Source organism: Rhagoletis zephyria, unplaced genomic scaffold (genome assembly GCF_001687245.7).
Source record: "Rhagoletis zephyria isolate East Lansing unplaced genomic scaffold, Rhagoletis_zephyria_1.1 Rzeph_scaffold_04256, whole genome shotgun sequence".
NCBI lineage: Eukaryota > Metazoa > Arthropoda > Insecta > Diptera > Tephritidae > Rhagoletis > Rhagoletis zephyria.
This window is the reverse complement of record NW_016161339.1, coordinates 7,234-19,681: the sequence shown is the minus strand read 5'-3', so window position 1 is coordinate 19,681 and position 12,448 is coordinate 7,234. Positions and strand designations below refer to the sequence as shown.

The 12,448-nt window shown below is 33.6% G+C and overlaps 1 long non-coding RNA gene across 1 annotated transcript in view; it reads right to left on the bottom strand.

The window, feature by feature from the left end:
• The window catches only part of LOC108370464 (uncharacterized), a 13,563-nt gene extending 2,077 nt beyond the window's left edge, over window positions 1–11,486 (bottom strand). The window contains exons 1-2 of the long non-coding RNA XR_001848640.1: window positions 11,393–11,486; window positions 3,906–3,909 (exon numbers count right to left, since the gene is read on the bottom strand). This is a non-coding gene — a long non-coding RNA (uncharacterized LOC108370464). The remainder of the gene's footprint in view (window positions 1–3,905; window positions 3,910–11,392) is intronic.
• Between the last annotated feature and the right edge of the window lie 962 nt (window positions 11,487–12,448).

Below are 12,448 nucleotides of genomic sequence, written 5' to 3'. Positions count from 1 at the left end.
AACACTGAAAAAATTGGTACATAAGAAATGAGAAGTAAATTAATATTAAGCTGGAAAACGCAAGTTTTGTATTATGATTGTTTTCTTTTCAAATGAAATTTATTGAAGAAACTGAGAAGCATATTATAGATCAAACAGAAAGCAAAAAAGACTTAGGCACTCCGCACATTAAGCTCCTAAGTACAGTAGTGTAATCGTTTCGGCATACTAAAGTATAAAGCTTTTATGCCGAACCCATGTATTTCAATGAAGCTCTGTAGATTACGATTCAAAATCATGTTTGCGCCTAATCATAAAAGCTTCATGAATCGAAGCGCCCAACATTGTAAGGCGCTTGCAGTTTTGAAATCGTCATTTCTTTACTTTTTTGTGTTGGAAATAAAATTTATTTGTCAATTCAATAGAAAATAATTGTAAATGAACGATTTCGTGCTAAAATTCGTGCAAATTGCATTAAACCACAAGCGTTTATGCAATATTTCGGAGCGAAATAATTTGCGGAGGTGCATGTTGCGAAAGAACGGCCAAAAAATTTGTTATGTGTAGAAAGTGTTTATTAGCTGGTGACTTATGCAGGGCGTGCAAGTGTGCAGAAGTCGAGTCGTCATGCACTCGTTTCGGTATGATAAAACGATTACTCTACTTTGATTAGGCGCGTAATGTGCCAAGTGCCTTAGTTTTGTGGAAAATATGTTCAAAAAGCATGAAAAAAATGTCCAACATTTTGCTTCATAAGCACTACACAAATTTTCTAAATCATCCTCCCATATTCATTACATATTTCGGTTTTCAACCGAAACTGTGCATGTAGGTATACATTACTTCGTTTTTCACATATGCATTATTTCGTATTTGAACCGAAATTGTGCATGCATGCATTATTTCGGTTTTTGTTATATGCGTTATATCGGCACCCTTTTCCGTCAACACAGGAAGGAGAATTTAACTTAGTAGTGGTAATAATCCCTAAGAGTGGCCGAAGGTCGCCTACGCAGAAAGAAGTTCTGCGCCAAAATACTTTTCCGGCAACACAGGAAGGAGAATTGTACTTAGTGGGTTAATGCATGATCAATAATGTGTTAAGACGTCAAACATTTACTCTTAAAGCGAGTCTAATGGAAAGAAAATGGTTTCAGAATTTTGAGCACCCGCTTATATAGGGCGGCCCCAGTGTGCGGCATTCGAACACGAACTTGCTGGAAGCTAACAAATAACAGCAAGCATCTCTGCATGTTAAGCTACTGCCAGACATACAAATGTGTTTTCATATGTTCAACTTGAATAACATTGCTTACAATCGGTGTATTTACTATGAAAAAATCTTATTGGTTGAAAAAACCATTAGTGAAATTCGCGCTTCCGTGTATTTTCTGTATCCTGTGTAAATGTAACTTGACGAGCGTATCATGAACGAAACACACAAGATCACGCGGGAAGGAAAGAACGAAAAAAGTTATTTTCTAGCTGCCGAAATCTCGACGCCATCTTTGTTGTAAGAAGTAAACAACGAAGAGAACGGAGAAAACCGCGAAATTCTTGAACGCATGAAAAATCATTTTTATTATGCAAATTCTTCTATAAATCGTGCCGTTGTGTTAAATTATTCTTTATCTTATGTGTACACACGTTGTCACAAGCGAAAATGAAGAAAATTGCAGTAAAAAGCCACCATCAAATTGTAAACAACGAAGAAATGTAAACAAACGGCTAATGTCAAAATCGTTCAACTTTTTTCCTAAATGCGATTCTAACGGGCTAGTCTCCTGCCCGCGTGATCTTGTCTTTTTGGTTCATGCGAGTGTATGGTTGTTGTTGCATGTGTATTTGATGTACCGCTAACAACAACAAATCCCACGCTCATGCAGTTACAATTACATAACATACAACGAATACACAGAAGAGCGAGTTCCCCTATTGTGCTTTGGCTCGGTGTAGATATGTAAATTTGAAGTATACATAGATTACAAGCTGAAACGCGCCCATACTCTCCGAAATTTCAACTAAACATTTTAAAATGCAGACTAAAAAAATGTACCATATAACACTACATGTTACAGGCACTGAGATAAATAACTAAAAATATCTGTTTAATATTTAAACACACATTTAATTTTTGTACTATTTTGTCCATCGTGGCGATAGCTGATAAAACTCTTTTCAAAATGCTGGCTGATTATGTACATTTTTATGCATTCATGTGGAAAAAATAACTATCTGCTTACTTGTATAATTTTTTATTCCCCACTGGTTGTTCTTAAACTTATTTTTTGTTAATTTACATATCTTTTGAGACACGCTCGGCAGAACTTTTTGAAAAAATGGCGACCTTCTCACTTGTCCGTTGTTTGAAGGATACCGCAAATCTCAAACGCAATGAATCACTGATGAAGTCGTTTAAAAAAAAAAAGTTAGTTAATTTTTTTCTACGTTTAAAAAAATTATGAATTCTTTATCAGATGTCTTAAAATTTTCAGAGTTTGCTGAAAAAGAAATGAACTTTGTAAAAAAAAATTTCGTACTTATCTAGTTGGGCTTTCAACCCCTAAAATTTATCGCAATTCAGGAAATGAGGTACCAATGGATGCATCTGGACCCTAGTAACAAGAATACGAAATTAACTTTTTTTACCCGATCAAAAGTTATTATCAAAAAACTTTTTCAATAGCACCCTTTTTATTCACTAACTATACACACACAACCCACTAATTGCCCATATTTCAACATACATACAACAATAATACTTCATTTTAGCCGTACATGTCGTAACATTGCTGAATATATCACAAAATCACAATTTTGGTTGGCTTAACACAAAATCCACCTGCTGATGTGTGATATGGCCACTCAATATGCCGTAAAAACATGATTTTAAGCGCTTAAAATATGCACGATAAAATATGAAATATGCATAAATATGCACGAATAATATCAAAAACATGCTTAAAACATGCATTTAAAAAATGAATAGCTATTGAACTGTGTTCAAAATGTACAAAAACACTGGTAAAAGTAAAATATTACGCATTCACACGTATTCACTATGTATGTATAGAAATAAAAATGCAAATTTAACTTAAATATTTTTGTTGCAATAAATAGCAATATATTCGGATAAATTTTCAGAGAGAAATAATTGCCTGTTATCACGGAATATATTCTTAAACATGGAAAAGGCGCGAACTTAAAGGCAGAAATTTCAGTCATTGAATATTTTTCAATCGGATGAAATGAATTACCGGATTCAATGAGGCCCATAATATTTTTTGATATAGCAATGTCCTGTTTTTTTGCTAAAAACTGATTTTATCTTATTGCCCACAGTCGAAAAATTTACAGCGTTTAATTTTTCTTCAACTCTTTTAACAATTCCTATATGGGTCGATAAAGTCAATGCTGTTGCTTCTAGTGGTCAAAAATTGTATTAAAATAATAAGCACAAAACCACATAAAAGTTGTTTCGAAGTTAATTCAACATTCTAATGGTAACCCCGCACAAGTGCTCGCAATGTTGTCCTCGGAAATCCCTCAAAAGCTGTTTACCCAGGTAACTAGTGGAACAAAAATTGGATATTTTATCTCGATACCACTCTGATTTCCATTTGCTTAATTTTGTTAAGAACCCCATAAGCTAGGTAAAATTCTGCGGTACGTATCCACCACGAGAAATGTCAAATTTTTAGTTTCATCCTACAAAATTTTATATTTTCTACCAATTGGCACAGGCCCTTAGTGTAAAGCTGTATGCAAAAATTGACGAATTTTATAGACGATTATCGATACAAAAATTAGATTGTCAAATAGCACTCAGTGGTGCAAAGTACGTAATCACGGAGGGATGAATTTGAAAATATTTATTATGGGCCTGTCCCAATCAGTAGAAAAGTTCTATCGTGAGAAAATTGTACATTTCTGCTGTACCAATTCGTAACTTTTTACTGCTGGAAATTTTTGAAAGATGCTTTGGGGCAAAAAATAAAATGCCAGCAAGCTAAGCAATCAAAATGCAGCATTTATATGCAAAATATTTGTCTTTTCTGTGCGATGCTTGCCGTCAAATTTTTCACTAGCCTTACGGGCTTGGGAATTTTTATTCACCTCATAGTTGTCAGCAATGTACCATCCAGAGTAGTGTTCTATCAATTGGAACAGGTCCTATAATTTAAAATTTTTTTTTTTTAATATGCACCAAAAAAAATGCACTTATTGCGAAATATACCGAAATATGCTTTAACAAATATGGATAAAAAGCTTTATCTTTTTACAATTAGCATTTCCTTTTAATGCATTTTGTGATAAAGTATAAGAAAAACAAGTAAGAAAGTCTACGTTCGGGCGGAGCCGAACATTAAATACCCGGCGCAAGTATTAAATATATATTTTTCACCTTTCCGAAAGCTACCGCTACGTGGTGAGCCGGGTGTATCAATTTTGAGTAAATTAGCGTGCTTAAATTTCAAACTATTCAAGTTTCAAGCATTTCTGAAATTTACCGTTATATGAAAAGCGGCCGTAATTTTAGTCCGATTTCAATAATTTTCAACGTTTTGCTTTTATGTGGCAAGCACCATAATACCGAGTTTGGTAAAAATTGGTAGAACGGTTGCCAAGATACATATATGTGATTATAAGTGGGCGGTGCCACGCCCATTTTACACAAAATTTTATCATAATCGTATTTCTTGGTAAGGAATTGTTGCACGCATCAATTTTGAATAAATTAGCTTTAATATTTACTTATTTATAGAAGATTTTGTATTTCTCTAAATTATCGTTATATGGGATGTGGGCGTGGTTATAGTCCGATTTAAAAAAATTTCGGCCATTTGGTATGCTGTACCAAGGCCAAGTTTGGAAGAAATTGGTGCAGCGGTTACCAAGATATATACATGTAACCATAAGTGGGCGTGGCTACGCCCAGTTTCCCCAAATTTTTAATATTCTTATTCTTTGTCTAAAATTTATTGTAAGTATCAATTTTGAGTGAATAATCTTCAGTAGTTACTAAAATATCGCAGTTTGCGTATTTCTGAAAATTACCGTTATATGGGAATAGGGCGTAGTTGCAGTTGGATAAATGGAAACCTACATACCATGTTTCGTTGAGATATCTCAATTTTTGTTCGAGTTATCGTGTACACGGACGGACGGACAGACGGACAGACAGACAATNTCAGTTTGCGTATTTCTGAAAATTACCGTTATATGGGAATAGGGCGTAGTTGCAGTTGGATAAATGGAAACCTACATACCATGTTTCGTTGAGATATCTCAATTTTTGTTCGAGTTATCGTGTACACGGACGGACGGACAGACGGACAGACAGACAATGCTTAATCGACTTCTCTATTCATTCTGAGCATTTATGTATAAATTTGTCTATATCTATCTCGATTCGTTTTGGCTGTTACAAAAAACCGTTATGTGAACAAATCTAATATACCCTTGTGCACAAGTGCGCTCGGGTATGAAAACATGCTCGAGCATATATTTGGTTGCCCTATATATAAGTTGTTAGTGATATATTTAGCGATATTATGACATATTTCGCTAGGATGAAGTATTATTCTTGTATGAATGGTGAAATATAGCAATTTGTGCGTTTTTGTATGTAGTTAGTGAATAAAAAAGGTGCTATTGTGTAAACATTTGTTTGTTAATAACTTCTGATCGGGTAAAAAAGTTAATTTCCGCGTCTAATGGTACCCCCTTTCCTAAATTCCCCTTGGCCCCCTTTCGGTCAGTTGTAGGGGTTGAAATCCCAACTAGATAATTACCAAAAATTTTTTATCACGAACAACAAACTGTTTTTACACATATCTTTTATAAGAACACATATATGTTTATAAGTTTAAGTTTTGGGAATCCTCCCCCCTCATAACTGCATTAGTATAGCATCAAAATGAAGGAATTTATTAAGCTTCCCTTTGCGTATTTAACTACCTATACTTACGTAGTTTGTATTTAGATAGAAATTTTCTCCACTATGTTTTCAACGAAATCACGAAATATTTTTGACTTTCATACTGCATTTAGTTTCGAGGATTCCCCAAATTCGACTATGCGAAGGGACGTAATGCATCGCAGTCGCTAGAACATTAGGGCTGCCAGACGTCCCGGTTTTCCCGGGCATGTCCCGGTTTTAGACTATTTGTCCCGAGGTCCCGGTGAAACCTTAAAATGTCCAGGTTCCGTTTAAGTGTCCAGATTTTAATTGCAAACATTTGAATAAAAGTAAAAATAAAAAAAATAAATAAAAATNAGGTTCCGTTTAAGTGTCCAGATTTTAATTGCAAACATTTGAATAAAAGTTCAAAAATCACTAACAATGCCATTTGTGAAATAGTTACATCTCCCGATAGTTGAACTTTGCACAAGCAATATTTGATGATCGATATACCCCTTTAAGTGCAAAGTGCCCTTCCTGATGCTAATTAGCTCTTTTTGCTCGTTTGTTGTTCGTGCGTGGTTTACTTCCAATATAAATTTTCGCAACAAAGTTTTAATTACCTCTAGAAAATGCCAAAGAGAAAGCATAAATTCCGTCCCGCTTTCACAGAAGAGCTATCATTTGTTTATATTATTTAACGTTAAATTTCGCAAATAGAAGCACTCACCTAGCAAAATAATAAAATGCATATATGAGCAAATCCAACGAGTTGTTACATTTTTCGACAAATGTATTTTTGGTCTAAAATTGTGGTTCACTTATCTTGGAAAATGCATTATCTATTATAAAAAACAAGATTCCATCGCGAAATTGTATTTAAATAAAAACTTAAAAAAGATATACTAAAAACGTAAAAAAAAATAAGGTAAAAAAAATTTTTAATCTACCACGTTTTATTAAATGGACTAAAAATTAGAAAATAATATATCTCAGGCCCATAGAATTGGTTTTGATAACTTTCGATTTTGAAATTTTAGCAAAAGTCATTATAAACAATTTATGAGATTGAAAACGAAAAACATGGAGCGCATGCAATACAAAGCATTAGATTCAATTGACAATATTTAGTCAAACATAGACCTAAAATTTCTACAGAGAAAGTACAAATTTGAGATCGATTTTAAGCGATCGTTATTCATATACCCACATACATATGTACATTCATATATTAATTTTCATATCAACTCAAGTCTATTACATGCGTCCCATGCTTTTAATTTTCAATGTCATAAATTGTTTATAATGCATATAGCTAAAATTTCTAAACCAAAAGTTATCAAAACAAATTCTATGGGACTGAGATTTATTATTTTCTAATTTTCAGTCCATTTATATATTAAAACGTTTTTTATTTTTTTTTTATTTTATCACAACTCAAAATAATACGTTCGTCAGAAAATGCGAAACCTATTTCGTAGCACATGCTAATCATATGGGCAAGGGCGACTTTACCTTAAGGTTTTTTTAACAAATTATAACAAAAATTTACTCCAGATTTTGCTGAAAGGTAAATAAAAGCTCTGTGTACATTTTTAGCGCATAATTTCAAAAATGTCAAATTTTGAGTTGTACTCTTTTTAAGACGGTGTGCGATATGTACATACATACATATAGCAGCAATTAATTTCATTTAAAGAAATGGCGGGGCGACATCTATTTCTAGATACCTCCGACGAGGTTGATATCTAGACTAGGTTTGCCACAAATACCTTTGCTATATTTTTAGTATAAAAATGGTGGTCTGCACACACAACTTTGGAAGCTGATAAAAGCGTTGTAATAACCCAGCCAGCAAAAAATCCGAAAACCGATCCGAAAAGGTAAAAAAAGTGGATGAAGTGCGGATTTATGTCCGTTTACTGATTCCATTTTCGGATACTTTGACGATCCATTTTCCCACTAAAGTGTGCGGCAGAAACGTATGTGTAGACAATGTGAAACGGATACGTNAAAACCGATCCGAAAAGGTAAAAAAAGTGGATGAAGGGCGGATTTATGTCCGTTTACTGATTCCATTTTCGGATACTTTGACGATCCGTTTTCCCACTAAAGTGTGCGGCAGAAACGTATGTGTAGACAATGTGAAACGGATACGATTTCGGCTGTTTGTCTGATCGAATGGAATTAGGAAGCGCCTGACGGAATTCGGCACCTTCTGGAAGCTAACAAATAGCGGCACCTTCTGGAAGCTAACAAATAGCGGCACACTCTGCACGCTCAGCCACTGCGAACTACGCAAGCAAGCTTACAAATGTTTAGCTTCAGCAAATAAAATACAATTATTGCTTTCAAATGTCATCATCTTTTTCGAACGTTTTCCGGATAACTGTAGGAGTTTTTTCTATTCGTTTTCGGATACGGAAAATTGAATTAAACTGCACTGTCGGTAAAAATTCCGTTTCTTTGCTGGCTGGGAATTACCACTCACGCATGCGTATGCAACGTATACGCCCCGTAGCACCATTCCAGTCATCTATTACGTTTACTCGCTCTACTGAACTTAAACGCCATATTATTTAAAAGTAATTAAATATGGCGTTTAAGTATTCCTTATGCACATATATATTTCTTTCATTATTTATCATGTATATAACAATTTTAGATATAATTTCGAATGCACCAATAAAAATTATAATAAATGAATTTTTGTTTCTTAAATCATAGTCATCTTTTACTCAATATACTTTTTTCATTTGGTGAGACACTAGTCTTATTACACTAGATTCGTTCGTTTCACATTTTCATCATTAAATGTTGACATTTTGAACTATCTTGTACTTTTAAAATTAAAAAAAATTTTAAAATTTCAAAAATTACAAAATAGCTGCAACAGATATTCTGCATACCGATATTTTTTTAATTTCGTGGTGCACTCTTGAAACTTCACAGATGTTTTGTATTTGATGCCAACGTCTACTGCCGCTAGTGTGAACATTCTATTTTAAAACTTCCCAAAGTTATTAACAAAAAAAAAACAAATATGATTTTTTCGAGTGACAATGAAGAAATGATTAATTTTAGGAATTTCTTCGCCTAAATAAACGATTTAAGGCTAAAATTGTTCAAATAATTGATTTATTTTTTATTGTACTTGTTCCTGGAGCTCCATTGATTGACATAAATGCAAAAAGAATGCTTTATCGTTTTTTTCTTCGGAAAGAAGGGAGTGACACTAAAAACAACTCGTAAGATTTGGTCATATACATTACCGAAAAACTGGAAATAAGGATATTTTTAACAATTCTCGCAGCCTCTAAAGTACTTTCCAAACAAAACCAAGCTTCTAGTTTCAAAACTAGCACATAAATAACTAAGATTTTTTTTCGGTTTTTGTTTACAAAAAAAAAAAATGCTTGTCAAATATAACAGTCAAAATACAGAAAATATACATACATACATATGTATATCGCTTTCATGCATCCATTTGGCGCTTCTTTCCATAACAGGTAAATGCATATTTAATTAATATTCAAAGAAAACCTAAACATAACATAAAAAAATTAGACTAAGAAATATTTTGAAAAACGACTTTATGAGCCATTTAGAGAATGTTCAGGGCTACCTTCAAATTTCAATATACAAAATTTATTATTTCGATATCGCGAAAAAGGTGATCCGTTTCAAGAGTTTAATTCACATTCGAGTGGTAATGTAATAAGGAGCCAGTCTATGCACAATTTCAATAAATAACACAGCCCCACAAAAATAAGTGTCATGTACATGTTTGACAGGAATACCCTATCTCCATATTTTTTGGAGCCCTGAAAACGAGTCTGAAGTCCGTTTTGCTCCGTCGCGTCAGAATTTCTTCCTATCCTCAAAAAAAAACATAGCGGATCTTATGTGACAGGGAAATTTTTTGTGGTTACGAAAAAATCCTGACGTGATGAAGGAAAACGGACTTCATAGTCTTGCTCAGCGCATCAAAATATATAAGGAAAGATAGTCTGATCCCCGAAAGCTAACCCTTTTTTTGTGCGCAACAGGACAGCTGCAAACAGCTCCTTCCAAAAAATCGTCGGGATTCGGGGCCCTTTGCTTATTTATTTTGATACGCTGAACACAAATCTCAAGTTCGTTTTTCTTCATTATGTAATTTTTTCCCTAACTTCAAAAAACGTGCCTGTGAAATAATATTAGCCATGTTTTTGAGGTCCTGACATGATAGAGCAAAACAAACTTGAGATTCGTGTACAGAGCACCAAAACACACGTTGGCAGGGAATCCCTGTCAAAAGTGCATGGTACTTTTTTTTTGGGGACTGTGTAATTATATGCACATAAGTTTAAGTACTTGGACCGAACGGTTCCTAATTTAACTGCTGCTGACTGTGCTTTCGTATCAATTTAACAGAAAATTCGGTTTCAGTAATTTTTGATTAAAAATGCTTACTATAAATCTAAAAGTTCTAAAATTTCGATTAAATATGCATACTTCAAGAAAAGTACTATTTGGGCTTTTTAACTTTATGCATAAACTTGAAATTTTGAGATTCTTCAAACTGCAATTGATTTTATCCACATTTACATACATAATTTTTACCAAGTCTATGCATAAAACCGTTGTGACATTCTGGAGAAGGAAAATGATGCAATCAAATGGATTTGTGTAGGTATGTGCGATTAATCGATTAATCAGCTTTTTAATTAATCATAATCCTGATTAATCAAATAAGTTGATTAATCAGATCCTGAGTAATTACTATTTATTAGAAAAAATATTAATTGAAATCTGAATAACTTTGTTCATTTCTTTCGAGTTTGCTTTCAAACCAAATGAATTTTTTTTTATATGTACAGTATGTTCAAATACATATGTATGTTTGTATTCACATTCAATATTATTCTTATGCCGAATTTCCACTAGGCATTGAAATGACAAAAAATATATATAATTTAAAAAAATGCCATGTGGAAATGAACTTAATGACTATTTTTGAATGTAATGACACCATTATTTTTTAATGACCGACTTTGTCATTTGTCATTTTTGCCGTTGAATGCCTAGTGGAAATCCAGCATTATTAATAAAAATTAAATGCCAAACAAGTACGTACTATGTAGTATATACTACTACGTCCATATGTATGTAGCTCCCTAAAATAAAAAATACGTATGCATATATACATACATATGAAGATAAATTCTTTTATATTTTTGTATACAAACATATGATATGATTAATCAGTTTGCTGCAAACTGATTAATCAATTTAAATCATCAATTTTAATCAAAAATAATTATCCTTTGTTTAATTAATTAATCGGCTTTCGATTAATCAGCTTGATCGGTTAATTGATTAATCGCATATCCCTAATTTGTAGCCATTTTCCGCTTAAGAATTTCATTTCTCACTTACATTTGTACGTATTAAGTTTGTTGTTAATAAGACCTACATATCGTCGTTTAAAGTATACAACCGCGTATGTGAGGTTACACATATTACTTTAGAAAGTAAAAACACTGGTATTTCAAAATGGTTCTTTCTTTTGTAAAGCAATCGCATTTCTGGCTAGTAAATTTCAGGACGAATGGATAAGGCTTGATCCAAGAGCTTCTGTGAGCAAATACAATTTTTGGCAAAACATGTTTGTTACGCGGTTTTGTACTTTAAACGACGATATGCTTAACAAATTGGCAAGAAGTGTGGAATTCATATGTGGTACAAGAATAAATATATTACTACTGCTAAGTTGGAAAAACTGTAGCCACTTTTAAGTTTATTTAAATCTATGCTCGAAGTTATAGTCAAAACAAAATCGACTGTAAAAGTGATTGGAGCTTTTTGACCTAATTTTCAATGAGATATCTGTCAAAAAAGCCGCAACTTGCTTTAGAGTTATTTTGACTATAACTACAGGTCTCCGTATTTTCTATTGCACATACATCACTCTATATAATCTTTTTTCATACCGGCTGCATTTCTTTATTCATTCTGAACGTTTGGAATAAACTTTTTTGTTTACTTATTCCTTAGAACGTTCCTGATTATATGTTGACGTATATTTCAAACGCATTCTGTTTATTCCGGCTGTGAATTGGGATTATCCGGAATGTATAAAGAAACGCAGCCACCATCTTTATATAGAAAAGTATTTAAGTGTATTAACTGTTAGGCAATATAAAGTTCCCTGCAAGCGTTCGGCACTACATTGACATTACTGGCGGCCACATCCCGGCTGAAGGAGATTTTACTCGTGGGCTTAGGAGTAGAAGGTACCACTTTCAAAGGGGACGCGCATTCGTTTTGGGATGTGTCAACTGTGAGCAACGTTGTAGTCGGAATGGATAAAACTGTCGATGTTGTCGGCATAGACCCGGTTGTGGCCGATCGGTTCGGAGGTAGCGCTGACGCCGGTGTATTGGGCAATTGGAGTAAGTTTGGCTGTGGAGATGCAGTCATCGATGGCGAGGAGCTGTAGTGGTACATATTGTTTGTTTGTGGTTGCAACATTGGAAGTGGCAATGGCAATTTATTATAGTAAGGTGGCAGGGCACCGAC